The sequence below is a fragment of the Pezoporus occidentalis genome, unplaced genomic scaffold, assembly GCF_034315485.1.
Source record: "Pezoporus occidentalis ecotype Australia unplaced genomic scaffold, CSIRO_AGI_Poc_V1 ctg70, whole genome shotgun sequence".
Lineage (NCBI taxonomy): Eukaryota > Metazoa > Chordata > Aves > Psittaciformes > Psittacidae > Pezoporus > Pezoporus occidentalis.
The window spans coordinates 3,482,184-3,510,139 of record NW_026916053.1 but is presented as its reverse complement, the minus strand read 5'-3'; the positions used below and the strand labels follow the sequence as shown (position 1 = coordinate 3,510,139).

At 47.2% G+C, this 27,956-nt stretch overlaps 1 long non-coding RNA gene across 1 annotated transcript; it reads right to left on the bottom strand.

Moving 5' to 3' along the window:
• Window positions 1-128: 128 nt before the first annotated feature.
• LOC134175856 (uncharacterized) lies at window positions 129-15,191 on the bottom strand. The gene is made up of 2 exons (XR_009969167.1): window positions 15,092-15,191; window positions 129-367 (listed from the first exon to the last, which is right to left on the bottom strand). It is a non-coding gene; the product is annotated as an uncharacterized LOC134175856 (long non-coding RNA).
• Between the last annotated feature and the right edge of the window lie 12,765 nt (window positions 15,192-27,956).

Genomic DNA, 27,956 nt, shown 5'->3' with positions numbered 1-27,956 from the left:
GATTTAAGCCTGAAAATCTTGCTGCTAATTATATCCATTTTCATCTGAGGGCTTCCACGCTGGGGATCACTTCCATGCCAGCTCCATGCAATAACTCAAATAAAGGAAAAGGAGTTAAGTCTCACCTGAGCTGCCCAGCTCCCTATTAGCACAAGGTAAATAGCTCTTACTTTCTCTCTCTTGCTTCTTGGGCTGTAGGGGCTGACAAGACCAGTGAGATGAGAGCCCTCCCTTCTTGCTTCAGTGCATAAACACTGCATCTTTGGGGATTTGCTTTGGTTAATTTAGGAGCTGCTTGAACTTTGCTTAAAGGCGCCTGCATGTTGCTGTCCCATGGGGTCACCCAATGTGTTTGTCATAGCAGAACCTGCAGTTCATTAGAAGCACTGAGTCAGCTGATTATTCCCAGAAAATGTAGTATAATTTAATGAATTATGCATAAAATATTAACTAATTGTGAAGTTCCCATATATGTATGTGTAGGCTGCAGGGCAAATGCTTCCCTGCTTGAGGGCTGTATACAAACTTGAAACATATGAGACATGTATTTAATCTAGGATGCAGGCAGGGTGGCTACACACCGAGGACGTGCGCATCTGGGGGAGACTCTTGGAGATGTGGGGTCCCCTCCCAGCACTCATGGAGAGGGGCTGCAAAGCACAGCACTGCCACAAGCCAGGGTTTACACTGAAGTCTCCATTCATGGAGCCTCGATCTCTAAACCAAGCTAATTTGGGGAAGTTCATGCCTAATTTCATGGATATTGGCCAAAATGCTGCTTTTTTTCCAGCAAAGATGCTATGGTGCTGTATTCCCCACCGCATCCACAGGTAGGTACATCCTTCTCTCAGGTGCCCTGGAAGGATAAACCCCCACCAGAGCCTCAGCCCCTGCAGCCCCCCGAGGAGGCACTGGGGAAGCCCTCCCCTCCCCGAGACACAGCAGCCACAGGGCTTGATCCATGGATATCCACTTCAAAGATGCAGATCAGCAAAGCGGTCCCCCTCTGACAGATACTCATTTCAGCACACTTTGGAGACATAAAAATCAATAGAACAGAGGGAACAATAAAGTTTCATTGTTCGGTAATGAGGTAGATGGCATCTATCACAAACTCCTAAAGTGCTGCTCACTGCAGGATTCTTCTCCACTGTCTCCTCCTGGCTGGAGATAAAGAGCCTCTGGGGCTGGAGTTGGACCTCAGTTTAATCAGAGATGGGCTTAACTGGGAGAAATCTGAATGCTGGAAGATGAGCATCCCTCCATGGCCAGACTTCATTGCTTCTTCCTCTTGCATGCAGTATCATAGCAGCATCCTGATACTTTCAACTCAAGATCTTGGGATCATTGGTGAGTCCCAGATCCTGACCTCTAAGGGATGCAGGAGTTCATGCAGTCATTGAGTCTATTCCCACCATGGGGATGTCCACACCATCATTGCAGAGGGTGGCACAGCAGCAGGGCCTTCAGCCTCTGTGCCAAGGGACTGGCTCTGGTGGGAAGCTCTGGCTCTCTGGAGAGAAGGAAGGACACCTGAGAACCCACCTCAAAACCTTCACCTCCGAGGATGCCAATGCTGAAAGAGCAGTTACAGAGGGATGGCTGGAGATGGGGAGGCTTGGAAGGGAAGGAAAGCATGAGACAGGTCAGCATCGAAGCTGGACCAACTGCATGCAAAGGGATGGTGGAGGGAATGCAGAGATCATGAACAGGCTGCAGCAAGAAACAAGTATGTCCTGAGGTGCAAAACCCTGGGTGCTGATACAGAGGACTCCACCAGCTGTATCTGGGGGCTCATGAGATGCCTGGATGGCATTTTGGATACAGCAGGAGCTGAAGACCAGCTCTGCAAGTTCAGGCCCTCAGCTCCAACCCTGCTGGTGCCCAACTGCCCTCTCATCTTCACCAGAGACATCACCCAGAAAAGCATTTCTTCCCTACACCCCCATCAGCTTTAAAAACCCAATTTGTGCTTCATTTCCTATTATTTTAATATAACTTTATATCACCTGCTTTTTTCATGGTTCTTCCCCCCTTTTTTTTTCTGCTGAAGAAGGGGAAGGGAGCTCCTGGCTGCTGGAATCATTTAAACCTTTAAAACCTGAGACAAGGCACATGCTGCAGCATCCAGGAGAGCACAGGCTTGTCTCTTCCTGGTGCTCAGCTCCCTTGTACTGTCACGCTAGCAGGAAGAAATATGCAGTCACCCTTGCTGCATATTCTGGCAGGGTTATTGTCAACTTATTATTTTTTGACTCAAAGCCAAAAATGAAGGGCATTTGCATCTTGCAATTTTGCTGTTTGCCTGTGTTGCTTATGTTGCTGGAAATGACCTACAAGGAGTCAACAGCAGGCAGCTAGGACGATACGGGAGTGGAAAAGAGATGAAGCTGGGAAGTTCGTATCTCACCCTGAAACATCCCACAGTGTTTAGTTAGTGGGAAGAGAGCACTTTAAAAGCATGTGGCTGTTTCAGCTATAGATGTATTCCTTTTTGCAGGGGGTTGTGTCATAAGAGAGCACAAATGGGATTTGGATTTCTCCCTGAAAAGAAGCAAAAAAAGCTACAATTGCAATAAATAGAGCAGCCAGATGCTAGACCTGTACATGGAGATGACTCTCATTAACACCCATGCAGGCAATGCAGAGAAAGGAACCACCTTGCTTGTCTTGCCTTTGTTTTATTTGCTCCCTTATTGCAACAACATCATTTTGCATCTTAAAGCCTGAGGATACTTTACTGGAGGGCAGCAGAATTTACATAGATGTGATAATGAAACTGCTCAAATATAATTTACTGTAAGTGGCACTGAATTATCTGACAAAGGAAAGGTGAGGATCTCTGTGAAATACTGCCTCTCACCAAAAAAAAAAAGGGGGGAAATGTCCTGAGAATAATACCTTCTTAAAGACAGCTTTGCATAATTGCTCTGTACATCTGACAGGGCTGGGATATACTTTTTCTTCTAGGTGTCAAAGACTCAGCATTGACTGAAAGAGTGGTGCACTCTGCAGTCTTTGGTGCAATGCCTGGTGCATTACGCTCACGTCGCGAGACACCTCCTCTTGTGCTTATGAAATGGTTAATTCTCAAAGATAAGAAGAGTTGCTGTACAGCAATCAAATGGAAGCTAATGCACACCTAAGGCTGCAGGCAGCAGCAATCCGAGCTGCTGGCATCGCATGAAGAGTGATAAAAGGAAATAAAAGGTACCTGAATTTTAGCTATATGAAGAATATATTCCCCATGCACACACCTCTCTGCTGTGATGACAATAAAACTTTACACATGTCTGTGCTGGCCCAAACTCTTCCAGCCTGATTGTCGGCATCAGAGCACATTTACAAGGGGAAAAAGAGGAACAGGACTGGATTTGCAAGAGGGGGGTCCCATCACTCCTGTTTTCCTTCCTAGTATCCTAGTCGCAGGAGTTATTTCCCTGCATACAAGCAGCAGGACTTGATAGAGGAGGAGAGCAATAGGGACAGGCAGTTTGCAAATGGTGTGGGTGCAGGACGTACCAAGACCCAGCCCTGACTCACTGCACTATTTGGATGCAATGAGCCACCGGTGCAGATGGGGAACACCTATAACTTAATTTACTTCATTGGCTTTATATGCTGCGGTGGAAACGAAAGCAGAATTTAGTTGCAAACACCCAAACACCAGCAAACCTCTCCTTGAAATGTCTTAACTCATCAAAGGTCCATTTCCAAGCTGCTGCGGTTGTCCCCATGTGCCATTGGGCTGCGACCCTATTGCCAAAGCCAGGGTTGCCTTGGTGGCCTACGTCTCAAGGTCACAGATTTATGAACTTGGCAAATGTGTTTCTTATTCCTCTTCTTTTGACCACTTTTCCAGGTAAAGCCCCTCAAGACAGCCTTGCACTGCAGCTGCCTTTTGGGTTTAATCTGGAGGAATTTTCAGGTTGGATGGCTTTTCTCAGAGCACAGTGTTCTTTCTGGGTGACATCTTCCTGGGTCACATCATTTCAAGGCAGGTCCCATCCTCTGTTCCAGCTTTGAAATCAACTGGGAGCAGCGCGGATTGAGAGGCTGCTAAAGAAGGCTCTCACACTTCATTATCTGCAGGCAAAACAAAGTAAAAGAGAAATGTTCATGGAGTTAATAATTACTGAGCACAGTATTCAGCTAGCTGCTTGGGCAGATCCCTCCAGCTGAGGTGGAAGAGAGGCAGACACAGACAAAGTGCTCTCAGTTCCCTTCTTCTGTGAACAGCTCTCTGTATCCTCCACTTGGTGATCATTTGTTTCTGGGATGAGTACTTATCAGCTGTAGAGAGAAAGCTGCTGCAGTGTGAAGCACGGTGAAGCTCCGACGGGTAGGAGGGATGCCTTTCACCGGCTGCATGCATGGTTGTACCCTGCCAATGTCAACCAATGCCACCTGCAGCTATAAAGGGTTCTTCTAAAGACAGGTAAGCCCCAAAGGGGACAAATGTGAGAGAGCACAGTGTATTTCTCTCTGTTAGAGTCAGCAGGAAGCTAAACTGTCTGCTCCACCCAAGGGGCAGGGAAAGTCCTTTGAGATGCCAAAGCATCCTGCTCCTTTCCCTGCCCTTTGAGTGCAGCAGGACAGCTGTAGCTGGTTTACGCTCAGTGCACACAGCCACAGCTGCCCCCAAAGGGTGTCCCACCCCTGGCTGATGACAGCATGGTCACACACAGGTCACTTTAAACCACAGCATCCACGAGTGCCCCTTCCAGAAATAGCGAGGTGGAGGAACAGCGAGAGGTGCCTCATTCTGCCTTCAGCTCTGTACAGGACAGAAGTCCTATGTGGCTCCATGGGGAAGCAGGACCAAGACCAGCTTTGCAGGCAGCCCCTGGCCGCCCATCACTGACTCAGCAACTTCAGGCAGCAGAAATAATATGATTCCAGGAGGTTAAATTGATTGCCAAGGAGGTCCAACAAACCCGACAGCCCCCGAGCAGCGCAGCTTCATTTAAGTTATTTCAAGGCAATTCCAGGAGGGCAAAGAGGAGAGTGGCATCGGGAGCCAGCGGCTCTTGAAGAGCACAGTTGCATTTTCCCAAGTCATTTTCTCTTCTATTTCTTCTTCAAAGAATAAAAGTTCTAGCAAATAAAACCCTTTCCCCCCACACCTTTTTTTACTGCATGAGTGGATGCAGAGCAGGGCAGGAGCTGGGCCGCAGTCTGAGCTCTGCACTGGGGAAGCAGGAGCATCACTGGGTGACTGCACTTCTGGAGGCTGCACACGCGATACCGGGAGCACTACAATTAACCATTGCACTGTTGGATACCAAACAAATTACCTGAGTGGCTGCTCTGCGGCACTTGGGCTACAGAGGAAGCAGATGATGTACTAGTTGCCAGATATTTTCATAAGTAGGAGATAAGAGAGGCTGGAGGAGAGCGCATCGATGCCTTTTTTAGATCTATGGTGCTTGAGGCATCTGTCAATGCTGGAGAGTAAATATTTACTTTTCAACATAAAGTCCACGTAATCACTTTTTTACCAGTCACTTACTGCTTCCGAGTGTTTCTTACTACGCTGGTGATATTTGCATTAGCTACTTGCATTGGCTATAAGAGTCACACAGTTGTCAACTGCATTTAGGTTTCAGCTGGAAATCCCAGGGTCCTGGACCACAGCTGCTGCAATTGCTAATGGCAACTGAGAAGAGAAAGCCGAGATATTTCCACAGCAAATAGCAGGCAGAGATAAAGACGGAGCTATGGCATGAAGGTTATAATAACAGGCTCATTAAGAGTCCCATTGGATCCACAGTGTGCAGATGTGGGCAAGAGATAGAGCTAGACAGAGTGAGAAAAACTTAGATTTTGAGAAAGGGGGTGTTATTAAGCCCATTTCATTGATGGGGGAACTGAGGCACAGCAATAGAAAGTGACCTTGCTCAAGGTCAGATGCTGAATTTTCTCAGAGGATGAGGAACTCAACCCAGATCTAGAAACTGAGGGCGCAATGTGATGCTACGGGACCATTTCTGCTCCTTGCACACTGGAAACTATCAGGAAATCAGTCATGCAAACGTGTTCTGGTAGATGGAGAGAAGCAGCATTGTTTGACCTGGGCAATACTGAGGGCTCAGTGCAGCTCTGGTGTGGATGGGGAGGAAGGAGCCACAGTCAGCATCAAACACGGCTGATGGCTGGGAGCAAGACACTGCTCCAGCCACGTGTCCCTGCTCAAAGGTACCAAATGAGACACATCAATAGCTTCAGAAATAACCCTATGAGGTTTGTGCTGAAGGGTGGGAGCTGGTGGGGAAGCCCTAGCACCCAGGGAGCACCCCCAGCATCACCTGCTTGCTCATGGGCAAGATTAATTCTCCACGTTGGGCACAAACCAAAGTAAACCCCAGCCAAACAAGCAAACATGGTTTACAGCTCAAGGAGGGCCCAACAATAAGCTTTGCTGGGACATTAATCTCAGCTTGTCCCTCTTCTGGCCATGCTCCTATGTATGAAACGCTATGGGCCAGATCCTGGCAGGGTTTCTCCTGCTCACTCCCACCCTGTTTTCCAAGCCCTAATTCAAACTGATGGAGCTCTTCATACAAAAAAGCTGCTTCTCAATGTGCAGGTGGTGGGATGTGCCCAGCACACCAGCGTTCCATGCCTGCCTGCTGCTTCCCCCCTTCTCTTCCCTCTCTCCCCCCATCCTTCCCACAGTGAGTGGTCAGCGTTCTCACCGCCCCGGCATGTTGACATGCCAGAAATATCTCTGCTTCGCTGCCTGTGCTCTTGGAAGTCTTTTGCTGCTCTCTCACCTCTCCATGAGAGAGACACATTCATCTGTCAGCTTATCGGAGGAATTTCCAACAATCTGTGGCAAAGCTACAAGTCTCAATCTTGCTGTAAGTACCTAAAGCCAATTAGCATACAAGATGTTTCCCTCTCACACAGTGCACCAGTGGCCTAAGGGATTGTTTTTTCCTGTACATCATCTCTTCCCTCCTTCTCTCTCTTTTTCTTTCTCTTTCCCTCTTTTTTCTTCCTTTTTCCACCCTTCTCTCCTTCCTTTTTCCACCCTTCTCTCCTTCCTTTTTCCACCCTTTTTTCTTTCTTTCCCTTCCTTTCTCTCCTCTTTCCATCTTTCTCTTTTTCTTTCTCTCTTTCTTTCTCATTGTCCCTCTTCCTCTCTTTTCTCTCGTTCTCTCTTTTTTTATCTCTTTCTCTCCTTCTCTCACTCCAGGACTGATAATAAATAGCAGCATACAGCAGCATCTGCCCAGCATAGACAAGGCATGGGAGAAGATCCAACGCATCAGCCAGGATTCACCTTCTCTTCATTAACTCCTCAGCTGCTGCCGGCCCCGCTCAGTCGGTGGCAGAGGGATGTGGGGGGCCGCGGTGGTCCCAGGGCCGGCGGGATGCAGGGCACCGGCGGGATGCAGGGCACCGGCGGGATGCAGGGCACCGGCGGCGGGGGGATCCCGCTGTCCGGGTCCGGAGCGGCCGGAGCTGCAGTTTCCCGCGAGTGCCCTCTCCTGGAACCGGCTCCTCTAAACTCGGGTCCCCTCCGCCTCCCTCTGCACCCGCTTCACGAATCATCCCCTTCCTCCCCGTTCCCTCTCGCCCGTGAGCGCTCAGCCCGGTGCCAGGACCCCTCCCGGTGCTGTTCTCCTCCAGCCAGACCTTTGCTTGCATTTGGGGGCATAATGAATCCTTCTGGCATGCCAGCTTCCTCCTGCCAGCAGAGCCTGAACGCTGCTTCGGCAGAGTTATCCTTGTCCATGCGCTGTCAGCTGGGTGATGGCCAACCAGCTTTGCCCTTGCTCTCATGCATCCAGCGTGCCCTATGTATCCTAAAGGAAAAGAAACACGTACCTTCCACATTCCTGGGTATATCCATGCATTTTCCAAAGATTGGACTTAAAGGCTGAACGCTGCTGCAGCAAAGCTGGCCCATAGGGTGTTTCTCATTCTCATCTGAGATGAGGATCTGACACTGAGCCACTCCTAGAGTTAGGCTCCTATGGACAGGGATTGCTCTAACCACAGATTTATATGGGCAGACTGGGATACACACCTGCACCTCTTCACTGCAGGGACCTCTCCCTTCCCACCTGTGCCACTGGTCAGAGCATTCCAGGCCAATGAATCCTTAAAACCACATACACACTTTTCTTTGGAGCTGGGACATAAGCAGCTTTTCCATTGCTCCATCCATAGCTACTCTTACAAGCAATTAAAACAGCCAGCGAACCAGGGGCTGGTTAGAAGGCAAAGGTCCTTCCCACCACGAGATCCCAGCAGATGAACCAGTTAAGAGGAACTTAGGCCAATTTATTTCTTGATAGATAATGATGGGAGTTCTCACCAGGGATCTGTAATTTTCTGTTGATGAAAACCTGCCTTTCCTGATTTGCAGGGTTATCCGTCTTTCCCAACTCCAGGGCTCTTGCCAAATTCCCAGGCAGCCCTGTGAAAGTGCCGTGTCCCACAAGAGCCATGTATTTTAATATGAAGTAGTTTTCTTTGCCCTGGAACCAGGAGTGGTTTCTCCATGCTGACAATCCATAAAGGACCTAATGATCCATCTGAGGACCATTAACCAGCACTGTGGCTGTTCCAGGCAGAGTTGTTGGTTGCTTATTTGCCCTCCCCTGCTTGGGACTTTAATTTCTGGCCAGGATCTTCAGGGGCCCGTTGGATCTTCAGAGATCTTCTAGTGCTGAGTAATTAAGAGTCAGGCTGAAGGGTGGCTTAGCCTCTAAATTTAACTGCCTCCTTCATCAAGCCAAGCTGTGTTAAAGAGCTGTTCCAACAGCCCCTCTATACCCCAAAAAGTAGACTTTTCAGGCGAAACCCCATTATTGCTTTCCCCAAGAGCTTGCAAAAACGACTGCTAATTTGAAGGAGTTTTTGTCTTCTAACTTAATTGGCTCTGCTTATAATTTAGAGCCATATAAAAGAAAACTATTTACACCCCGCTGTATTTTCATGATCTATAGTTAACATTTGTGTTTAGCTGGGAATTACGAGCTGGCTTCATTTGGTCTCAGAAATGCTTGGAAATACTTAAATGCAAAAATAATCTTTTGAGGTCAGAGCTTTTCTGTGCTGCTGGGGATACAGATGGGATGGGGACATCTCCACCATCAGCACCATATGCATGTGGAGGCCTGATCCTGGCCACCCCATGCACAGCCAAGGTGGCTCCTCAATGCCAAAGGGTTTTGCCATCAGAAGGATTTCCCACTGGCATCCAAAAGCAAACAGGTTGGTGCAATCAGGGTGTTGAAGCACTGGATGTCCCAGCTGAGCACTGAGGAGGTTGTTTCATGTGTGACCAGCATCCCCGAGATCCCACATATCGCATTTAGCACTAAGATAACTCACTGACTCTGAAATGGACTTAAAACCTGTTTGTTCAGGGGCTTATGCGTTCTCCAGCCTTCCAGATTCCTGTTATTCATTGAAGATCTTCCCTTAATTATTGTTTTTTCCCTTTTTTCCCCCCTTTTTATTTTTTTACCCTTGGAGTGCCCTAATTATACAGAGCATTGATTTTACAATGCATTCATGGATTGATTGTACTGCCATGCTCCTCCCACAGGAAACAGCTTGCACATGAGCTCTTTTTGATCTCTCCAAAGTATTCCCTAAGGTGAATCAATGGCTCTTGCATCTTGTCTCTTGCTTTAGTCTAAGGAAAGCTGAAGATGTCTTGCTGCTGAAATAAGCTTCAAGAGAAAAAACATCGGAAGGGAGAAAAAAGGAAGGAAAATGATTCTGTTCTCCCCTCCAAAAAAAGATTGTCTCATGTTCAGCAAAATATGTTCTTGTTAACATAATGTTCTCATCCAGCTCAGCCAATTGCAGTCTAGGAGAAAGCATGGGAACTTCCATATAATTATCTTCAATAAACTGGCCAAGATAAAAGTAATGATATCTTAAGAAACAGAGTGCTTAATAAAATCTGTATCTATATAAAAGCATGAAATAACATGCTAAAAGAAGGCAATTTACATATTTTATGGCTTTGGCACCTCTGTAGCAGAAATCTCCAATACGGTGCTGTTAACCAGACCCAACTGTTTAAAACAGACCATCTCCTGCAGTCTAAATAGAGGGTGTTAACTCCTGTTCCTAGTGATGCCCTATGAAGGGGGTAATGGATTAGACTCAGATTCAGGCTGAAGGCTCTAATCCCTGTGTCTTAATGGCTTCTCATGCTCCCAGCCCTGCTCCATGGGGGCTTGATCCAAGCCCCCAGTACCATGGAGACTCCCAGGGATATCCAGCCCTTCTGGCATCCAGTGCAACCAGACCCAGCAAAAAAAGCCTTGACCTTGAGGAAATCATCCCAAATTATGGATTAATTCAGAGTTAGTGCCGAGACCTTCGCTGGGTATTAAAGGGGTGATTCCTGCTGCCAAAAGCTTTGCGTAAAGGGTTTGATTTCCTCTTAGGTTAACACTGGCGAGTGCACTTCTGCCCATTAGGTTGCTCAGTATTAATTTCGATCAGCACAGGGTTCGTTTCAGCGTGCTCTGCTGAGAGCCCTGCTGATTGCAGCGGTTAATTACCAGCCGAGCATCACCTCTTTAGTATGTGGTAGCAGTGTGCCAGCCTCCAGGGGGTCCTGAACCCCAAAGATGGCAAGGAAATGTTGATCCAGCGCTATGGCCCCTGCCAATACTGAGCAGAAGTTTTGAGCTTCCCTTTACTCAGCAGTTTCCCAATCAAAATCTGGAAGGATGGAGAGGGGAAGGCAGATCCCTCTTGCTCAGCAGCTCACCAGGGTCCAGCCCAGGATGCCAAACAGCAGTTTTCAATCTGGATCTGCCCAAGGTTACGACGCTCTGCCCTCCCCTCCGTGCCACGCTGCCTCTAAACTCTGCATTGCAGCATGATGTTGGGTTTCTCCACCAGTGTTCAGGTGCACAAACACCCACTCTTGGAGTGCTGCTGTGCAGGTGTGTAGGTGCATGCAGAACATGCTGTTATTTGTAATATATATATGCATATGCAATATAAAAGCAGGTTATTTCTCACCTGGCGAGATGAAGGCTCTGATTGCCGGCTTACATGAAATATTTAGATCATGCACAAGAGATAACTCATAAGATATAATGTCAGTGTATGACGAGAAGCTAGTCTTTATTATCACAGGTGTAAATTTTCACACCTCTGTTATCAATTTTGCAATTATAACTGGGTTTCCTGGTAATTTACTACTCACGACCATATAGGATGAAGAAAATGATCATTTATCCGCCTTCAACTCAATTAAATATTCATCGTTCCCCCCAAAAAGGGGGAGAGAGGATTTAAATCACTTCCAAACTGTTCTCCAGTATCTTATTTTTAAAGAGGAAGAAGTTTGCCTTGTAAAAAGCATAGATCTGGTGCAAAAAGACAATAAGAGCCGAATACATTCAGGGATGCGGCACAGATTTGGCTCATCAGTCATTTGTGTTGTGGGAGTCCAAAACAGTAATAAAATCAACACAAATCCAGCTTTAGCACGAGAGGGGTGAAAAAAGTCGGATGAAAGCAGCATCATTCCAGCTCTGATTAAAGCAAGCAGGTCGTGCTTGGAGAGAGGGGAGCACAATAAAGTCTGTTCTGGCTCGTGACTCAGTGTGGATGCAGCTGAGCAAACACTGACCTTTCCTTATTCTTGCCTCCTTTAGGAGCTTAGTATTTTGTACAAGGAATCTGGGATTTATTTGTTTGCAAGTTGGGAATTTTGGTGTTTCTTTGGGTTTGGGGGTGTTTCACTTATTTTGATTAATATGAGCCTGTGCTGTATTGTGGGAGAGCTGCTTCCTTCCCGAGGAGCTGGGTCTGCCCATGGGAGCTGAAAGCCAAGCTGCGAGCATGGTGGCATCTCATCTCTACTCCAGCTCTGGCACGCAACTCACTCTTAAGGCTAAAGATAAATATCAGATGCTTTCCCAGCGCTGCTCCCAGGGCTAAAGCTGGATGCTATGGAAGGAGACAAATCTCTAACTGCAAAAAAAAACCCCTCCTCATCCCAACCAGCATTCATTACTCAGGAGCGCCTTTCTCCTGTGTCGTTCTCCTCCTGTCCTGCCTCTGCCCTGTCAAACCCCCTTGTCATTAAATCCGTGATGTCTCGTGGCTCCAAACGCGCTCCGGTTGTTGGCTAATTCTCAGTGAGGCTTTCATTCCAAAGGCTTCTCCAACAGCCTGATTATATAATAACAGCTTGCTCATTACCCCGAATATAAATAGTTGAAGTATCCCTCGAGAATGGACACAGCTGGTGGAACTTCCCATATTAGCACCGCATTAATATTTATGGCAGCACTGCGTAAGTATGCAAAATATTGGCACCCTTCCACGCCAAAGTTTACACATCTGTCATTAAAGCCTTTGCCCCAACATCATGGGTAGGGCAGGGAGCGAGAGAGGGGACCCTGCATCCCAGCTGAACCGCGATGAGACAGCTCCAGCTCTCATCTGGCACCGTTTTCCTTTGTCTCTGAGTTAATATTCGGGAAGGATGGCACCCCCCTCATCCCGCTGTGCCCCTGCGCTCCATATGGCCACTGGCATCCACCTGATTTATGGGGGTTTGTTTTGGCTTATGAAGTGAAATATTAAAGGACATGATGAGAAGCAGCTAATTGTACATATAACCTTTAAGATGTCTCGGACAGGATTCCAGCCTTCACCTAGGGTTATAAAGAGAAAGTAATGGGGCTATAAAAACACATTTAAGTATGCCTTTAAAGTTTAAGGAGAGTTTAATTGCGGGCGCTGGGGTGCCTGGGAGGACGGCCTCTCACAGGTAGTGTTTCCCCAGGAGAGGCTCAGCAAGGGCCAAGCTCAGCACTGAGCTCCCAGGCTTTGCCTGCCCTGAGGAGAACTGTTTTGTGCTAATAAATGTCCCAGCTGCAGGTCAGATTGTAAATGAAAGTGATATTTAATGGCCCAGATCCTCCCCCCTGCCTCCAACTGCTTGTGTCAGGCTCTGGCTTGGGTTAAATCCAGGTGTTACTGACCTGTGTGCATGACTTTGGGAAGGTTTTGTAGCCTGACACTGGTTTATAACGCTCCCAGGGATGGAGCAGTCTCAATGAGACAGGTTCACAGCAGCCTGAGCAGATGCATGAGGGTCTCTTGGTGTCAGCATGCTCCCATCAAGGCAGGACCTGCTGCCCAGCAGCACCCAGCACCCTGCACTGCAGGAAAAGGGGAGTGGAAGAGGGGCATATCTATAATACCTTTCATTGAGGGCAAGTAGAGGAAGAGCAATCAGAACAAAATCTGGAGCATTTCTAATGCCTACACATTCATGAGCGCCCCGAGGCTCCAGTATAACTGTCACAGGCTGTGTTTGAGGGCTTGGGTGCAAGAAACTCCCACATAACAACAGCACGATGGACTTTGAGGAACTGGTAACTCTGAATGACGTTTATATGGGGACACACAGACATTAATGACATGACTAATGGAGCTGCAGGAGGGGCTCCACTGCCTGAATTACCCTCTCAGAGGCAATGGTGGGGTTGGAGAAGGGCAATGCTCTGGTTGTGTTCCCAAGCAGGTGCCCCACTGAGCTGCTGCAACACCAGGGATGCAGCTCGGAGCTCAGCTCTGCTGTTGTGCTGTTGCTGAGGTCCTGCCAGGGGTTTGTTCTGCAGCAGGAAGCACCAAACCTTATGCTATGAGGAATGTCAACAACAGGGTGTCAACTACTCAGCAAGCAGAGGCCAGCCCGCAGGCAGCTCTGCTCAGCTCTGTCTGCCACCTTGGGTCTGCAGAATGTCAAGGGAAGAGACATGCAATAACTGCTTCGCTTCTCCATCAATCAGTCAGTTCCACATTCCCCTCGGAGCCAGCGTTGATGGAGCAATATACAATCTGTTGGCAATGGCATAGATGGAGCAGGGGTTTTCCACCTTGGACACACGGTGAGACACCTACAGAACAGCAAGTATTTGGGGAGGATTGCTTCAGGCAGGTGGAGGGTTACTCAGGGCATGCACTAACTTTCCCAAGGCCCCCCAGAGCTGATGGTGATGCAGAAGAGCAGGTAAAGGAGTGGAGATGAGACCTGCTGCCTGCTCCTAAGCAAAGGGGAAGGTCACAGGCACCCAGCTTTACAAGCCTCCATCCTCTCTGGTGCTCCAGGTAGAATTAATTGATAACACATAATCGCTGTATCAATGCCTTTTTAGAAAAGATAAAGTATATTTCAAAGCTAATTTTGGCCTGCAGACAAATAGCTTAAAGAAGAGCTACTGTACTGAAAAATGTCCATGTCATTTTTCCCCCAAATCATAGTTTCAATGCACACAGCCTCAGCCTGACATCCTGAATTATGGCTTTTATTAAACATTAGTAATAGAGTGCACTTAAATCATGGTTTCCCTGTAAAAAGAGAGATGTGCTCAACTCAGATCTGCACATTTTAATGCCATATTTCTTCCTTTTACTCTCCCTGCAAGATAAATTTACTTACTCCACAAAAATGTTTTGCTGAAAAGTATAATTCATCCTTCAGTGTCCATCTAATGTATCGTGTGAGTAATGTGAAACGATGCAAAAATTACAATGCACCGGCCATGCCTGGAATGCTTAGATGCCTCCGAGTTAGAGGTTATGCACACACAGTATTGAAATTAGATTTAACAACTATCATCTTTTACAATGTTGCCTTGATAATTCCCCCCCCCCCCTTATAGCTTTGATCAGATGCTTCCTGAATACATTGCAGTTACAAGCCTCAGAATCTGCTGCTCTGCAAGCCCTGCTCAGCTATGAGCCAGCTTGCCAATAGCTGCATTTTTTTTTAAGGGAGAATATTTGTAGCCACAATTTGCACTAGCAGGCAAAATTCGGGGTTTATTTCTTTTTTCTCTGTGAGTAGATCAAAAAATAGGCTTTGGAGTAACCAGACAGCTGGAAATATGCACGGAAATAGCATCCTCTAGGTACCGCTTTCACCCTGCTGAGCCCCCAGGCTCTTGCAGAGTGAGGGAATACCCATGTCCTATGCCTGGTTACCTGGGGAGAGCTCTGCATCCTCAACACAGGGTGAGCAGACCAAGGGCTCCATCCCACCCCAGCACTGACACAGGACACCGCAGCTCGCTCTTACCCAAACTCCTGGTCCAGCCTTCCCTCCAGGTACACACACGAGCAGAGCCAGCCCCTGCAACGTGACCTTTATTTAAAGGACAGCAACGGTGCCACTGAATCAATGTCCCTCTGCCAGGAGCTCTGCATCGGAGCTGCATTGCAGTGTCAGCACCGGGACCGATCCAGCTACAGCTCCTACCTGAATCCACCAGGACCTACTGACACAGGGGTGAGCGCACTGCCAGCACACCTGCCTTGGTACTTGAGAGGGATGATGGGTTTGAGATTATAAAGCACCAAAAGGCTTTGGGGCTGGTGGATTTGCTGAAATCCTGATGCTGTTAACGCTGCATGGAGTTTGATTAACAGGGAAAAGACCGGTATTTAGTAAGCACTGCAAATCTTTTGCTTTATATATTGGTAACATGCTACAGACATTAACTAATTGGTCCCCTGAGACTCCTCCAATGTTAATAAAAGAAGCAGCATCCTTCTCTTTTGCCAGGTCCAGGTCCCTGGAGGTAGGAGCAAGCACCATTCCCAGCATCACTCCCCTGGGAATCCCCCAACCCTGGAACTCACACTAAGGCACTGCAGGAATATTTATGATTTATAGGGTTTTTTTCTTTGCATTGGTACCCTGAAGTCCCAGCAGGGTTATGATCCCATTAGACAAAGCCTATAGGAAAGCCAGTCTTGTAGACTGTTTGCAAGAGAGCTATAAAAATGTGATTAAGAGAAGCAACTTCATATATACCACACAGCAGTCCAGCGACGTGAAGTTTCTAGCAGCATCTCTTATCAGCCTGGGTAGCAATTCAGAATCTCACAGAAAAGGGTTGCCTGAGTTAGCTGCTCTACAAAGAGTCCCCAAAGAGCATATAAAAGGCTCCTCCATTTGACCTGCTGAACTGAAGGCTGGTGGGTTGTTATTGAGACCTAACGTTATTGCCGCGCTATTGCTGCTTGGTGGCTGACAACAGGAAAGTCACCGGACGACGGATGCTTGGCAGTGACTTTATCAGTAGCTTGGTGGCTTTGGCTGTCTTCACTATGGTCCCTTCCAGTGAACTTTGGTTCCATTCAAATGTCCTCTTGAAGAGCACAAGTGCTTCCAAAATGAGGTGGAAAAGCCTTCAGCACATTAGCTAATAGCACACCAGAGGAAGTGCCTGGCTGTGACTGTAACCTCAGTAGGCATCTTTACATGGGAGGACGTAAACCGTCTCTGAATTATTTATTGAACCAAAGACATCAAATTGGACAATTAACCTTGAAAATTTAAGCACCATAAAAGAAACATCTCCTGAAAAACGTGTCCTTAATAAAAGTCAGAAGAACAAACTGCAGCAGGTTCTGCTGTGATCCACTGCAGGAACCAGGAACTTCTGTGGATTTATCCCTGTGGAGAGGTTAGTGCTGGAGGGGATTTGGCAGTAACGCAGCAATTCAGAGAGCAGGGCAGGAGCATCCCCAGAGTCCTCTGCATGCTCCTCCAAAGGATGCTGCTCCTTTGCCCTGGCTGCAGAGGGAGCACATCCCCAAACCCTGCACAGTTTCAGAGTGCCTCAGTTTCCCCACAGGGATAGAGGGAGATAACACAGGCACACCACAAAGGGAATGGAGCTGGAAGCTGTGAGTTGTCTTCATGTTCTTCTCCACAAGCATCGCAACAGTGGAGTTATCCAGAAGGATTTTACCAGCCAGGATTCCACCCAGCCTGGAAGCTCCTTGTGTTTCAGTCTGGCAGCAAAAGGCAGTCATCCCCCTAGCTTCGCTCTGCTGTGGATGAGCTCCTGCTCTCCCTTTGGTGTCTGCTGCGCTCTTCCGACACCACTAAATGATGGAAGCTGCAGAAGGCTTCAGCAATTTATTCTGTTTAATTTCCTCCACAAAGGTGTTTTATCCTCACTAATAAAAAGAGTGGAACTTGATCATTTCTAAAATATTGTCCCTTCTAAATCTTTATGGCTCAAAGTGGACTGAGATCATTAGAAGTTACTTTATGTGCAGCTCAATCAGCTCCAAAGGGCTATCTCAGTCACTGTGTGCTTGCTGAGAGCAGATCCCATTTCCCAGAGGCAAAAGGACAATACTTAATCACTTCCTCGCTTGTTAGGTGTTTTAACAAGTTGTATTAAGCTTCATCAGTTGGAGCTTTCATGCCAGATTAAAAATGATAGTTCACTTCTCCGTTATTATAGGACACCATTTGTTTTCTTTTATTTTGCTGGGCACTTGCATGCCACTGTAATTTCACATGAAAATGTATGACTGATGTCACCCAGAAGTAATTAGGTTTTAAAGCCTTGATTGCAATAGACACAAATGTTATGGCTTTACGGTGCCAGTGCATTGCCATCCATTTTCTAGCTGTTGATTCTGCAAGTATTTCATAGATCTGTCAATAGGAATAATTTAGCTGATGTTGACTGGAACAATTAATCAGAAGGAAGGAGAATACGCATTCTTATTTCTCTGCTCAGACTTGACAGCTCGATGGAAGCCTCCCTACCCAACTTTGCAACACTCCAGGTTTCCTTCATCACTGAAACCAAAGCTGTTGGGAAATCCCAGGTTATAATCAAATTGCTTTAACACACCGTGTCAGAGACCTGCTCTTTGCTGCTCATTTGACTACTTGTCATTGTATATGGATATTGTATTTTAATGCATGGGGAAGAACGCATCTGAATGTTTTAGCCTTCAAATAATGTTTTTATAGGGATTCATCAGTTGGAGGGATGTAGCTATTGCCTTCCTTGTGTGCTCTTCAGGCAGAAAGCAGGTCAGAGCCAAGAGGTTATCCATCCTAAATGGGGTATATTTACATCTCAAATCTCAACTCTGGTTGCATGGAATTAATGCAAAAGGCATTTCTGTGGTCGTGACAAACATGGAAACCTTCTGGTGTGACGACCAACAAGGAAACAGGGAGGTGAGATCCTGGTCCCACTGCAGGTGAGTGCAAAGCATCCATTGGTCTCAGTGGGAGCAGGAATTTGCCCAGGCAGCTAAATGCTGATTTAGGTCTCAGAAAGACTGCAGAGCTTGGGAAATAAGGTAGGATTACTTAGGAGAGTTTGCATGCAGCCCAGCAGCCTGAACCATTTCACAAGAGTGATCAAAACCCCTTTGCCTCTGTCATGAGAGCTGCAATAAAGAGAAGTTCAGCTGCTTGTTCCACTTGTGGCTTCAAATTCTTCATTTTAAAGAAGTTGGTCCCTTGCCACTGAAGAAAAAATGTTCTCTATTTGCTTTTAAAGAGCATTTATCCCACTCCATCCTTTCTTCTGATGTCACCTTGCTATTCAGGTGCTGCTCTGACCCCACTGAAGTGCCCCTGGGTAAGGCAGACCCAGACTATTGCCATTGCTAGCTCTGCAAGCCATTCCTGTGAAATGGATGTGCTGGGAACTATCCCAGTACATAAGAACCTCATTTCTTCCTGGTTACAACAAGCTTTTAATCAAACCTTGGGCGAATGTCCCAGGTAGGAAGAGCAGACTTTGCTGTGCCAAGAACAGCGAGTCCATTCCAGAGCTGGGCACCTTCCCTCACCCGGTTCACTCCAAAACGCATCAGCTACAGCTACAAAAACCTTTTGAGTCCAGCAAAGTGTGGAGAAGTGGAGATTCCCACTGGAGCCCTGTGCTGCCATTGCTTTCCCAAGGCAGATGTTGTACCAGAGGGCCCCACTGCACCATCCTCAGGAGGCCCAGCCATCCAGCAGGTTCTGGTGCCGACTTCTGTGCATCAAGTAGTGAGGACGCTTCTTTCTCCTCTGTTTTTTAGTGGGAAAGAGGACTTTTCCTGCACCATTGTTCCCATGAAGGGAGCTCTGACTTCCCTAACTTGTAATAATTTGGTGGTTCATCATGCAGGGAAGGCATCCCCTGGCTTTTCCACTCAAAGCCTGCATCTGCCTTTCATCCGCCAATAGCCCCCAGGGAATCTCTCCCTTGGCTCCTGATTAACACAGAGGCTGGTTTACACTTTCCTTTTTCTTCTTCTAGTTCTTTTTTTCCCTCGCCTAGAAGAAAATTCTAGGCAGCAAACACAGGAAGAAAAAAGCTTGAATTGCCAGCAGATAAGCACAATTTCACTTGACCCCTGAGCTCTGTGGGTCATTCCTAACAATGGGATGTACTCTTATCTCAGCACACCACTTAACACCCATTAATGCTTTGGGGAGTTAGTCCAGCTCTTTAAGATACCCATGTAAGGATTTATTTCAAACACTGAGATGAGGGGGATGACTGGCTTTAGCAGCTGCAATCTGAAGTGCTGGACTCTTCTGGTCTGTACTCTGTTCACTGCAAAGCTTTAACCCAGTGGATTAAGGACCTGTAAAACAAAAATCACTTAGGGCAGATTTGCAGCTGAACTGGTGAAGCTCCTGCAGTCCACACTGGTTCCCACTGGTACCAATTCCCTTACTGGGGGGCACTGGGATTGCTCCACAAAGGCAGAGAGGTGAAGGTTTCGGCTCCTCAGTGAGCATAAATTCATCCAGATTCTCATGACCACATTGACTTGCATGAGAGGAGGGTCTGGTTGCTCACTGGAGACAGATGCTGATTTGGAATGCACATTCTGGCAGGTTCTGTTGGGAATTTGGAGTTTCTCTGGTTGTCTCAGTTTGTTGGGATGGCATCAAAATTGAGGCTGTCCTAAAAAGAAGCACTTCTAAAATACAATTATCCTGGAATACCTTAAAACTGGATTCAACCAACTGTTGCTTCAAAATTCAGGGAAAAAACTCTGGGATAGCTGAGACAGAAGCACAGATTTGTTTCAACCCCTTAGAAATCTGTTACTGCCAGGCAGAATCTCAGAGCTTCATTGCAAGTTTGAAATGTTGACTTCATAATAGAAACAAAGCTTAAACAAAGAGATAAAAATGGGGCAGCCTTCCCATATCCTTGGCTACAGTGATCCCCACCACCATTTGGGCCAACACACCAGCCTTTGACACAGTTCTCAGGGACGACGGACATTGGCTATGAGCTTCAGGGCTGTTAAAGGAGTGTTCCCAGACTGACAGCAAAATTTACTGCATTCTTGGGTACGTAAAGGAATGGCAGAAAAGTTGGCTCCTACCACTGGAAAGGAAAAATTAAACAGTGGCAGTAAAAAGGATCATTCTTCTTATGGATTGTGCTGAGCTAGAATGGGCTGAAAGATGCAGAAACAAGCTCATCTCTGCTCTGTCTGCATCTGTCCCAGGTGAGCTGCTCCCAGTCACTGATCCCAGCCAAACCTTGGAGGAACCAGCACTGTGAACACTAACCCCCCCCCTCCTATTTCCAACCCGTCTTAAGTTGTCGTGGATTTTGATTGAATGCAACTCCTGACTTCAGCAAAGTGTGTTTTCTTTCTAAAACGCTTTTAGCCCTGATTCATAACTGGTAGGAAAAAAATAATCTGTGGAATGAAATATGCGGAGGGTTTTAAGCAAATATTGAGGCAAAAAGCAGCTGGTAAATCTCTAATGAATGGCTGTATGTAGAGCTAACACATAATTCACTGCATGCCAGCCAGAAGGGTCTAATTCACCTCCTTTGCTCCTAACTCCTTGTGACACTCCTGGGGCTGCATCATGTGCATTGGAGGTGGTGGCAGGAGAGGAGATGCATCCATTGGCCTTTCCCTGTTTGTCCTGGGCTCTGGAACAAGGAGGTTGATGGTTGGGATTATTTTCTCTGGTTCAGCTTCTCCTGCCCTGGTTTTAAGGACTGGTTGTTGCATGGGGGAACTCAGGTGATATAGATTTGAAAGGACAAACTGATCATCCTTAGCAGATGTCACCACTGCTAGATTCACCCATGCACTCCCATTCCTTTCCACACATAAGAGCTTAATAAAATCCCACATATCCTATAAAGGATCCCATTTTCCCCTTTACTTTAGTAACACTTTAAAATAATGGGACATTGATACTGCATTACAAAGCAATTCCCTTGGATGGATCCATGGCATAGTCGTTATTAATATCAAGTGAGTTCACGGTGATTTATGTTATCATAGTGATTCTGCATCTTGTTTATTACCTTCCAGAGATCACTTTGCAGTGATTTTTAAGGTGGCACGGAAATTACCATGTGAATTGTGTCTTCTAAATCAATGCAGTCTTTTCCTGCCTGCTAATAAAGCTCTCTTATGGTTTTCAATGAGCAGATATTAGCTAATGCTTAATTACTGTGGAGGGCCATGTACTAAGCACAGGAGAGACAACAGCATTAATAAAACTCTTATAGTAAAAATAAATCAGGAGGTACAATAAGGGGGGTGTTAAAGAATGAAACATTCACCTCCAGCATTGCCTTGAGGGGATCTAGTGTCTCGCTGTGAGGTTTTAGGTGCTCTCATGTGAGGCATCAATAGCTCCAAACCCTCCATGTAGACAAGCCACCTTCTCTGCTTTACTGCAGACTAACAAATTACAGCTGCAATGCCCAGCATTAAACAAACCTGAAGCTGGTCCTTTCAGAAGACTCCCACCTGCTTTGAAAGCAAACCAGGCTGCTCTCATCTTTCTCCCTGTTTTCCTACCAGGAGGCTTTAAAAAAGCATATTTCCCAAATTTTGCACTTTAATAAAAGAATGGGGACCTGGTAGCATCTTTTGTCAAGGAACTCTCGGAAATGATGTTTGGAAGTGGTTTGGGCACAAGTAAATGGCAGCAAAAAGACAGGTGTGGGATGACAATAGTTACCCACGCCTGGGTTTATTCCAGTGTCTGAGCACACGCTGGCCACTGGGGACTCAGCAGCTGCCTTTGGTGAGCAGAGTAGAGCCCCTGTGCCGCAGCCAGCCCGAGCATCCTTTTGGATATCGTGCTCTGCAGCAATGCTTAACCAAAGATGAATTACAACAGGAGCTTTGAGGATGATTTACCAAAACATGCTGAACTCACAAAACCCCAGCACTAGCAATAAATACTTGGTGTAATCTTACAAACAGGATGTTTAAACGTGACCAATACCCAACAAAGAGCATGCTTTAACTCTTGTCTGACACCCACGTTACCTCCACTTCTGAGCAGGTTTATTCTCGTTCCCCAGAGGAGTTGCATATAAAATAGATCATTTCAGTGTCACTTCATAATGCATTCTTATAACTGATACATTGTGTAAATAAAATGAAGCATTAATAAAAATGGTTGGTGTCTGTCTCCAGCTCTCATTTTAATACTTACAAGAAGGGGGGAAAAACTAAACAAGTCTTAGAATTGATTGTAACAAATTCCACATATAAGGCACTAAGAAAATGTGAGCACTCTAAGAGAAGGTAGCCACACAGCCAATAAATCGCCTTCCTTAAGCCAACTATTTATTGTCTATAACACTCATAAAACTCTTCACACAGAAGACCCTTCCCGATGAAATATACCATCAATCTCTGCTGCATTACTATTCATTTTCCATGTGCACTGAGAGCAAATGTCATTCAAGGCATTACAGTTCTCTCAAACTATATTAAAATACATAGTCTGATGTTATATCTTTTCAAGACCCTCTGTTCATAAATTGTCGCTGCTGATTGGAACATAAAACATATTTTATAACACCATAAAGCCCCAGAAGATACAAGATCACTCATGTTTGTCTTTATGGCTCAATGCGTAGGACTTCAAGACATGAAAGCATTGTGTATTTCATAACAGAAATGGCCAGGGCCTGTGGAAAGGACATCTCAGATGTTTCCATAAAGCATTATTACCATATTCCTTGACGACTGAAACAGTGCTATGCACAGAACCCTGAGCCCTTAACTTATGGACTGTAAATGGATGAGTTTTCCTCATAAATCAGCTTTGTTTAGGAGCAGAGCTATCCTACCTAGCACTTGGCTTTAAATGTTATCTCCAGGTGTCAGCATAATGATGACTTTTTTCCCCTCCTCCGTTCTTCTTTTCTTCCTGATATGGTTAAGAAAACTTCCTTTCCAGGGATAAGTCCCCTGAGAAGTCAATGAGATGTTTTGACATATTAGGAAATTAGATCAGCTTCTCAGTGATGTTCCGTCGCTCCATCAGACCTACTATTCCTGGCTCCTCTTTGGGGAGCCGTGGCTATCACCTTCCAATGCTTCTCTGCAGAAGGAAAACTCCTGCCACCACTGCCTGCAATCACTGATCCCACTCTGCCCTTATCTAGCCCCAAAGCTTCAGCGCAGAAGAGCTTTTACACACTTCTTACCACAATGGAGCAGTGCCAGGATGCTCCAGTACTGAGATGGATCACAAATCACAAGACCCCCAAGGTGGGGGTAAAGGCTGGGTTTGGAGACTTCAAAAAGCTCCCTAATTTGTTTCTGGCATCAACCAGCAAATGGCTCCATCATTACTGGGAGCAGGAGGGCAGTAAAAGTTTACTTCAAGGTGGAATAGTTCGTGCACTGTCCCACCACCCAAGCTTGGTCTTAGAGGAAACAGCAGCAGTAACATGGGGTCTCACCATGCTGTAAATTGATGGGACTTCTAAAAGATCACTGCAAAGGCCCACGGCAGCACCAAATACCCTCAGGAGAGCCAGGTTAGACATAGTGGCTTTACAGCATGAGAGTTACAAGAGCTCTCTGCATTTCAGTGCTGGTGCACTGGGTACTGAGCTGCCTGTCCTGCAGGAAGCCCAATTTCCTTCCATACAGGCACTGGTTAGTGCTGTGCTTTCCATTGAGGAAAGAACTTCTCAGCTCCCAGGAATTGCTGACATAATCTAAAGCAGAATTGGCATAAAACACACTTTTTTCCTGGAGTCCCTTGATATTTCAAATAGTTAAATGCCACCTGCATTTTCCTATACCTTCCCTGTTAGCAGCACAGGCTGCCTGTGCCTGCTTATGGCCATGAGCCTCCCTGGGATGCTGCACTCCTAATGACAGCACTTGGTATTCACATGGGCAATGCATATGCTTTACACCAACTTTCTCCTCCCATTTAGCTTTAATTATTGGACACTAAGACTAATACATTACTGGAAGTACCTCCTGCTATATTTAGCACTGCAATTTCACATTTTGCTGTCCCCAGGTCTCCAGATGAAGGAGGAGGGGGGAAACACAGGGAGAATTGGAAATCTATAAGGTCTCTAGGTTGGTTAACCACCCGAGGAACCTGAGGTTTACTCCAGCACGTGAGGAAACCAGAGAGAACACTGCAGGAAGATGGGTGCTGCGTCTCAGGGGGAATGGGCATCCCCAGAGCATCTGAGGGGAGGCATTTTAGGTGGAAAGAAAAGAAAGAACAGCAAAAACAGGCTGCTCAAATGGATGAATTTGTCAATCTCTGCAGAGAGCCAACGTCTCGGTATGAGACCAGGGACACAACCGCAGGCTCTCAGGAAAGGTCCATGAGGTGAGACTGGCCCAAACCTGGGGGCTAGCAGGGGCAGCCACAACTTATCCTGGCTCCAGGTTCCCAGACACAGCTTCACAAAGGCCTCAGCATCCAGCAGCTCGAGCAGGACACTCTCATCCCATGTGCTGTGTAGCTAACGCGTTGGTATTCCTGTGGTTTCCTCTCTGCAGAAAGCCGTGCAGAGTTTCCACCCATTTAAAGGTCTATAAGAGGTCTCATCAAAGCCAGGTATAGTTTATATTGCAGATGGCTGCTGACATGATATAATCCACGCTAACAGGCGGGCTGTTAAAGGTCAGAGTCTCACTTCACTTCTGCTATTAGCTTTGATGTTGGGAAGATGCTGAGTTCCCTCCATGTCTTTTTCTTTTAGAGGGAGAAGAGACACTGTTTACTGTCAGGCTCTTCATCAACATAATTGGTGGCTTCTCTGGAATCGCTCCTTTGCTTTAGAAAGCGCTGTAAATCAGCTGTAGGAAGCCTGGTCTTTGAAAACTCCTCCAGCGGAAGAGGAACGTGAGCAACAGTCTGCAGGATAGCTCCATGTCTCTGCCAGATGTGTGCAGGAGGCAGGCAAGGCTTGGAGGCTTTCTCATCCTGCATCCCTACGCTGGCAAAGCTGGGGGTCACAGCTTTGAGATATGAGCATGGCAGAGCCCCACTGACATTGGGGATCCCCCCAGGAGCTGCTGGGGTTCTGAGTCTGGATGGGATCTTCAGCTCCATTTGCTGCTTCCATGCATAGTGGAGATGCTGCTCCCAGCATGTGCATGACAGGTTGCAGCACAGCCCTGAGCAGGCACCACATGAACCCCCTGCCTGCTCCAGAGCCTCGGAGGTCCCCAAGCCTGCAGACATCACCCCAGCCTGGCCATCCAGGCTGTACAGCCAGACCTGCAGCTCTAATGCCCACCAGCGAACACTGCTAGGAGCAGCCTGAGCAAAAGGAGGTGCAATAAGCATTTCAGGGTTCGCAGAGCCAGAGCTGCTGTACTTCCAGTCCTCCCTGTCCCCCTCATCCTGTCCCCTGGACCCCGCTGTGCAGAATGGAGAAGGCAGCACAGTGGGAATCCCCAGCCCTTCCTGCTGCCCCCCTTCTAAAAAAGACCCAAAAAGGAGTTGTAGTTATTCAGAAAAATGCTACTTATCTCCAGGCTGGAGTTTACCTGCTGGCTGCTCAAGCACCAGCAAAAGCTTCCCAGCACCTATTCTCCAGCTGTGCCCATCATTCCAGCCTTGGAAAGATAACGATCTTGACCAAATCACTGACCTGTATGGACCCCAGCGAGTGCCAAAGCTGTTCCCAGGCCTGGGCATCCCAGGATGAAGAGCCTTCACACTCAGCTCTTTGATCCCAGCAATATTTAAGCTTTGCCTGAAGATGGCACTAAAGAATGGCTGGGGCGAGCCTGCGGAGTCCTGGTTGTGCTGCGCTTGCGATGTGATTAATGCAGCACGGACCGGACAATAACCACAGCTCATCCTCCCCATAAGGGATGTGTGTCCATCTGCCTTCGCCTGCCTGGTTGGGGTTTGCTGGGGAGAAGACAGCAGAGGTCACTGTGTGCCCAGCAGACCACAAACCCCAAATCTAAAGGATTTCCCTCTTCCTGCAAAACTCCGTCTTCCCAGGGCGAAAGTGGCCTCTGGCTTTCTGTGCTGATGTGTTTCATCCATCTTGCTCCTATCTTTGTGAAACTGTAGCAGCGATTTTGGTTTATCCACGTCAATGACACCACACAGGCTCACAGGGTGCAGTTAAAGTGATGAAGTGATCATAAACCCGCTTGGTTTAGGGCAGCACATTGCGGCCGTTATTCCCCTTCTCTTTCCCCATCCCACGCTTGCAGCTCCGTTAAAAACAACCCAAAACATGAAGGAGTTACCAAACTGCCCAGACTCCACAGCGAATTGGGTCTCCCTCCCACAGTACCAGGCTGTGAACAGCGGCTCCCGAAAAGTCTAAATCCTTGCCATTAATGCCCCCAAATCCCCCAATCCCTGGGGCTGCTGGGCAGAGATGTTTCCAAAGCACTTCCCTGAGGGTTCACAGCGAACTCCAGGGGAAAATTCCTGGGCCTAGGGCCAGGCTGCACAGGGAGGGAATGGGGAAAGTCAAAGATTAATTGAACCACGGCTGCGAGGGGCCCAGGGCAGGCAGTGTGCCCGGGCATCGGGCAGTGCCCAGAGGGTGTCACTTGGCTCATGGGAGCAAGAGCGGCTCTGCTTCATCACTTGCCATTGAACGGACCGGGTACTGGTACCATGTCGCACCCCGCGCCTTTGTTTCCAGCCAAGGGGAGATAAAGAGCTTGATATGGGCAGCAAATGGGGGTTATGGGCAGGGAAAGAGAAGCCCTGCTTACATCAACACTGGGAAGCAGGTCTGCTGGAGGTGGCCAGGAGAAGGATGATTGCTCTGGTAGTCGTCTCCTGGTCCTCCTCCGTCATCACCGATTCACTGCAGAGCCTGAAGAATTGATCTGAATTGTCAGATGAGTCATATGCTTATACCTGAATATGAGCCTGAGAAGCCATCACACACAAAACCCATCTCATTTTCAGTTGCCAGCACTTTCCTGACCTCAGGAAGGGCTGAGGAGGATTTGGGTCCTAGCCCAGGACTGCCTGTGGCTGCAGTCAGCAGCAGCTATCACTTCGGTGCTGCAGGACAAGCATGGGCTCATGTTTGGCAAGAGGGGTGCATTGCCATTCCTCCCTGCTGCAGCCCTTGCAGAAACATCCCCAGAGTTTAACCAGATATTTCTGGTCCATTGTATGAAAAAAGGCATTTTTACAACAAGAGTAATGGACCATGAAGGGGTTTAATGTCTCTTCAAGCCTGTACGCATAGTCTGTCCAGTGAAAAGAGAACGTGAGGTATACCAGAGGACTTCCCAAAGAGGATAAGATATGAAAGGAGAGGATAAACTGCGGTGCCAAATATCCATATGGCAGCACAGTGTTTGTGTTGGAAGCAGAGCCGAGTCACAAAGCTCAAAGCTCCCAGCAGAGCTCCTCCAGAGTTCAAGGTCCCTCCAACCTGATGGGATGATTTTGTCTGATATAGCTACAAATCATGACACGGCACGGGCATGTCCTCAGCAGCGCTGGTGATTGCTTTCCAGTGTGATCCACAACAATGCTATAAAGATCATATTTGAACCGCTCCAGTGTTTGAGCTCATCACCTTTCCTAAGCCATTTCTGCATGAGACATGGCTGAGTTAAAGGTGTTACGATGTGGACTGGGGCTGCCAGCCCGCGCGGGTCTGAATTCCTGGCTTTCCCTAAATCATGTCATCTGCCTGAGCATCCTTCACCAGCTTCCTAACATTTCCCATCCATCTTGGCCATTGGAAACCCTTTGGATCTCCCTTTTGTTTACAATGAGTAATGGGCAGGAGTTAACAGAGGTTCCAGAGGAAAAGGTCAGTGTAGTTCAAGCAGCATTAGGAAGACACTCTCAGACCCGCTTTGATCTGCAGAGGATTTAAGCGGTCAATAAGGCAGTGTGGGGA